We start from the raw sequence: 6,004 nt of genomic DNA, 5'->3' as shown, positions 1-6,004 counted from the left end.
TCAGAGCCTCAAGGGAAGGGCAAGGTTCTCTATGGTAGGCTGGGGCAGAACTAGCAGCAAGCAGAGCAAAGTTGTCCAAGAATAGCTTCCATTGGAATGCTAATGGCAATTGAAGAGGCAGGCCAGTGGCAAGCCACTAGCTTCTAGCAGTTTGAAAGTTGCAGACACAGTGCAGGTGTTGTGCGGCTTCCTTCTTGGCCTCCTAGAAGGTGCCGCGTTCTCCGTCTCTTGCTTGCCAATATGTTGCCGTGTTCCTCTTATTTTTTGGTTGGTTTTGAATTGTTTTGATGATGTTTTGGCGGGTTTTCGGAATGTTTTGGTGGTGTTTTAGAATGTTTTGTTTTCTCTTGTGTTGTTTATATTTTCTTGGCAGGTTTTGGATTGTTTGGATTCCTTTTGGCCGATATTTGGAATATTTTGGCGGGTATTTGGAATGTTTTGGTTTGCTTTCATTTGTTTTGATTATGTTTTGGCAAGTTATTGAAAGTTTCGATCACTTCAGACTGGTTTTCTAGTATTTTGGCATCTTTTCAGAATGTTTTGATGAGTTTTGGCGGGTTCTAAACTATTTTGTTGGGTTTTTGGAATGTTTTGGTTGGTTTTGATTTGTTTTTATGATGTTTAGGTGGGTTTTCGGAATGTTTTGGTTGGGTTTTAGAATGTTTTGTATTCTCTTGAGTTGTTTTTATTGTGTTGGCAGGTTTTGGAATGTTTGGATTCATTTTGGCGGGTTTTAAAATCTTTTGGCGGGTATTTGGAATGTTTTTTAATGGGTATTCGGAAGGTTTTGATTAGTTTTGACGGGTTTTGAAATATTTTGGCGGGTTTTTAGGAGGTTTGGATTTGTTTTGATTTGTTTTGATTCTGTTTAGCCCAGTTTTTGGTGTGTTTGGATTAGCTTTGGTGGGCTTGATCATGTTTTGTCAGGTTTTTTCGAATGTATTGATCACTTCTGTCTGGTTTTCTATTTTGGCGGGTTTGAAAATATTTTTGGATTCGTTTTGGCGGGTTTGAAAATATTTTGGCTCTTTGCGCAGAGATGACGGTGCCGGTTGCGGTGCGCTCCGGGGCGCTCCTTCTGCGGAAAGACGCCTGGCAGCGGCACTTGGGACAGCTCCGCGTCTCCGTATTCTGCGTTTCTTGCCTTCTGCATCTCAGCAAAATGCTTTCCCACTAGGTCTAGCAAGGAGAAACTGTGCCAGCTGAGTAGATGTAGCCCGGCCCGCCCTTTGAAGTTGACAAGTTCTTGGCATCTCAGAGCCTCAAGGCAAGAGCAAGGTTCTCTATGGTAGGCTGGGGCAGAACTAGCAGCAAGCAGAGCAAAGTTGTCCAAGAATAGCTTCCATTGGAATGCTAATGGCAATTGAAGAGGCAGGCCAGTGGCAAGCCACTAGCTTCTAGCAGTTTGAAAGTTGCAGACACAGTGCAGGTGTTGTGCGGCTTCCTTCTTGGCCTCCTAGAAGGTGCCGCGTTCTCCGTCTCTTGCTTGCCAATATGTTGCCGTGTTCCTCTTATTTTTTGGTTGGTTTTGAATTGTTTTGATGATGTTTTGGCGGGTTTTCGGAATGTTTTGGTGGTGTTTTAGAATGTTTTGTTTTCTCTTGTGTTGTTTATATTTTCTTGGCAGGTTTTGGAACATTTGGATTCCTTTTGGCGGGTTTTAAAATATTTTGGCGGGTATTTGGAATGTTTTGGTTTGCTTTCATTTGTTTTGATTATGTTTTGGCAAGTTATTGAAAGTTTCGTTCACTTCTGACTGGTTTGATAGTATTTTGGCATCTTTTCAGAATGTTTTGATCAGTTTTGGCGGGTTCTAAACTATTTTGTTGGGTTTTTGCAATGTTTTGGTTGGTTTTGATTTGTTTTTATGGTGTTTTTGCCGGATTTCGGAATATTTTGGCTGGTTTTTGGAATGTTTCGGTTGGTTTTGATTTGTTTTGATGATGTTTTGGTGGGTTTTCGGAATGTTTTGGTTGGGTTTTAGAATGTTTTGTATTCTCTTGAGTTGTTTTTATTGTGTTGGCAGGTTTTGGAATGTTTGGATTCATTTTGGCGGGTTTTAAAATCTTTTGGCGGGTATTTGGAATATTTTTTAATGGGTATTCGGAAGGTTTTGATTAGTTTTGACGGGTTTTGAAATATTTTGGCCGGTTTTTAGAAGGTTTAGATTTGTTTTGATTTGTTTTGATTCTGTTTAGCCCAGTTTTTGGTGTGTTTGGATTAGCTTTGGTGGGCTTGATCATGTTTTGTCAGGTTTTTTCGAATGTATTGATGACTTCTGTCTGGTTTTCTATTTTGGCGGGTTTGAAAATATTTTTGGATTAGTTTTGGCGGGTTTGAAAATATTTTGGCTTTTTGCGCAGAGATGACGGTGCCGGTTGCGGTGCGCTCCGGGGCGCTCCTTCTGCGGAAAGACGCCTGGCAGCGGCACTTGGGACAGCTCCGCGTCTCCGTATTCTGCGTTTCTTGCCTTCTGCATCTCAGCAAAATGCTTTCCCACTAGGTCTAGCAAGGAGAAACTGTGGCAGCTGAGTAGATGTAGCCCGGCCTGCCCTTTGAAGTTGACAAGTTCTTGGCATCTCAGAGCCTCAAGGCAAGAGCAAGGTTCTCTATGGTAGGCTGGGGCAGAACTAGCAGCAAGCAGAGCAAAGTTGTCCAAGAATAGCTTCCATTGGAATGCTAATGGCAATTGAAGAGGCAGGCCAGTGGCAAGCCACTAGCTTCTAGCAGTTTGAAAGTTGCAGACACAGTGCAGGTGTTGTGCGGCTTCCTTCTTGGCCTCCTAGAAGGTGCCGCGTTCTCCGTCTCTTGCTTGCCAATATGTTGCCGTGTTCCTCTTATTTTTTGGTTGGTTTTGAATTGTTTTGATGATGTTTTGGCGGGTTTTCGGAATGTTTTGGTGGTGTTTTAGAATGTTTTGTTTTCTCTTGTGTTGTTTTTATTGTCTTGGCAGGTTTTGGAATGTTTGCATTCCTTTTGGCGGGTTTTAAAATATTTTGGCGGGTATTTGGAATGTTTTGGTTTGCTTTCATTTGTTTTGATGATGTTTTGGCAAGTTATTGAAAGTTTCGATCACTTCAGACTGGTTTTCTAGTATTTTGGCATCTTTTCAGAATGTTTTGATCAGTTTTGGCGGGTTCTAAACTATTTTGTCGGGTTTTCAGAATGTTTCGGTTGGTTTTGATTTGTTTTTATGATGTTTAGGTGGGTTTTCGGAATGTTTTGGTTGGGTTTTAGAATGTTTTGTATTCTCTTGAGTTGTTTTTATTGTGTTGGCAGGTTTTGGAATGTTTGGATTCCTTTTGGCGGGTTTTAAAATCTTTTGGCGGGTATTTGGAATGTTTTGGCGGGTATTCGGAAGGTTTTGATTAGTTTTGACGGGTTTTGAAATATTTTGGCGGGTTTTTAGAAGGTTTAGATTTGTTTTGATTTGTTTTGATTCTGTTTAGCCCAGTTTTTGGTGTGTTTGGATTAGCTTTGGTGGGCTTGATCATGTTTTGTCAGGTTTTTTCGAATGTATTCATCACTTCCGTCCGGTTTTCTATTTTGGCGGGTTTGAAAATATTTTTGGATTAGTTTTGGCGGGTTTGAAAATATTTTGGCTTTTTGCGCAGAGATGATGGTGCCGGTTGCGGTGCGCTCTGGGGCGCTCCTTCTGCGGAAAGACGCCTGGCAGCGGCACTTGGGACAGCTCCGCGTCTCCGTATTCTGCGTTTCTTGCCTTCTGCATCTCAGCAAAATGCTTTCCCACTAGGTCTAGCAAGGATAAACTGTGGCAGCTGAGTAGATGTAGCCCGGCCCGCCCTTTGAAGTTGACAAGTTCTTGGCATCTCAGAGCCTCAAGGGAAGAGCAAGGTTCTCTATGGTAGGCTGGGGCAGAACTAGCAGCAAGCAGAGCAAAGTTGTCCAAGAATAGCTTCCATTGGAATGCTAATGGCAATTGAAGAGGCAGGCCAGTGGCAAGCCACTAGCTTCTAGCAGTTTGAAAGTTGCAGACACAGTGCAGGTGTTGTGCGGCTTCCTTCTTGGCCTCCTAGAAGGTGCCGCGTTCTCCGTCTCTTGCTTGCCAATATGTTGCCGTGTTCCTCTTATTTTTTGGTTGGTTTTGAATTGTTTTGATGATGTTTTGGCGGGTTTTCGGAATGTTTTGGTGGTGTTTTAGAATGTTTTGTTTTCTCTTGTGTTGTTTATCTTGTCTTGGCAGGTTTTGGAATGTTTGGATTCCTTTTGGCCGGTATTTGGAATATTTTGGCGGGTATTTGGAATGTTTTGGTTTGCTTTCATTTGTTTTGATTATGTTTTGGCAAGTTATTGAAAGTTTCGATCACTTCAGACTGGTTTTCTAGTATTTTGGCATCTTTTCAGAATGTTTTGATCAGTTTTGGCGGGTTCTAAACTATTTTGTCGGGTTTTTGGAATGTTTCGGTTGGTTTTGATTTGTTTTTATGATGTTTTGGCCGGATTTCGGAATATTTTGGCTGGTTTTTGGAATGTTTCGGTTGGTTTTGATTTGTTTTTATGATGTATTGCCAAGTTTTTTGAATGTTTTGATCAGTTCAGGCTGGTTTTCTAATGTTTTGGCATCTTTTCAGAATGTTTTGATGAGTTTTGCGGGTCTAAATCATTTTGGCGGGTTTTCAGAATGTTTCGGTTGGTTTTGATTTGTTTTTATGATGTTTAGGTGGGTTTTCGGAATGTTTTGGTTGGGTTTTAGAATGTTTTGTATTCTCTTGAGTTGTTTTTATTGTGTTGGCAGGTTTTGGAATGTTTGGATTCCTTTTGGCGGGTTTTAAAATCTTTTGGCGGGTATTTGGAATGTTTTGGCGGGTATTCGGAAGGTTTTGATTAGTTTTGACGGGTTTTGAAATATTTTGGCGGGTTTTTAGAAGGTTTAGATTTGTTTTGATTTGTTTTGATTCTGTTTAGCCCAGTTTTTGGTGTGTTTGGATTAGCTTTGGTGGGCTTGATCATGTTTTGTCAGGTTTTTTCGAATGTATTCATCACTTCCGTCCGGTTTTCTATTTTGGCGGGTTTGAAAATATTTTTGGATTAGTTTTGGCGGGTTTGAAAATATTTTGGCTTTTTGCGCAGAGATGATGGTGCCGGTTGCGGTGCGCTCCGGGGCGCTCCTTCTGCGGAAAGACGCCTGGCAGCGGCACTTGGGACAGCTCCGCGTCTCCGTATTCTGCGTTTCTTGCCTTCTGCATCTCAGCAAAATGCTTTCCCACTAGGTCTAGCAAGGAGAAACTGTGGCAGCTGAGTAGATGTAGCCCGGCCCGCCCTTTGAAGTTGACAAGTTCTTGGCATCTCAGAGCCTCAAGGGAAGAGCAAGGTTCTCTATGGTAGGCTGGGGCAGAACTAGCAGCAAGCAGAGCAAAGTTGTCCAAGAATACCTTCCATTGGAATGCTAATGGCAATTGAAGAGGCAGGCCAGTGGCAAGCCATTAGCTTCTAGCAGTTTGAAAGTTGCAGACACAGTGCAGGTGTTGTGCGGCTTCCTTCTTGGCCTCCTAGAAGGTGCCGCGTTCTCCGTCTCTTGCTTGCCAATATGTTGCCGTGTTCCTCTTATTTTTTGGTTGGTTTTGAATTGTTTTGATGATGTTTTGGCGGGTTTTCGGAATGTTTTGGTGGTGTTTTAGAATGTTTTGTTTTCTCTTGTGTTGTTTATCTTGTCTTGGCAGGTTTTGGAATGTTTGGATTCCTTTTGGCCGGTATTTGGAATATTTTGGCGGGTATTTGGAATGTTTTGGTTTGCTTTCATTTGTTTTGATTATGTTTTGGCAAGTTATTGAAAGTTTCGATCACTTCAGACTGGTTTTCTAGTATTTTGGCATCTTTTCAGAATGTTTTGATCAGTTTTGGCGGGTTCTAAACTATTTTGTCGGGTTTTTGGAATGTTTCGGTTGGTTTTGATTTGTTTTTATGATGTTTTGGCCGGATTTCGGAATATTTTGGCTGGTTTTTGGAATGTTTCGGTTGGTTTTGATTTGTTTTTATGATGTTT

Source organism: Passer domesticus, chromosome 2 (assembly GCF_036417665.1).
Source record: "Passer domesticus isolate bPasDom1 chromosome 2, bPasDom1.hap1, whole genome shotgun sequence".
Lineage (NCBI taxonomy): Eukaryota > Metazoa > Chordata > Aves > Passeriformes > Passeridae > Passer > Passer domesticus.
This window is presented reverse-complemented; position numbering follows the sequence as displayed.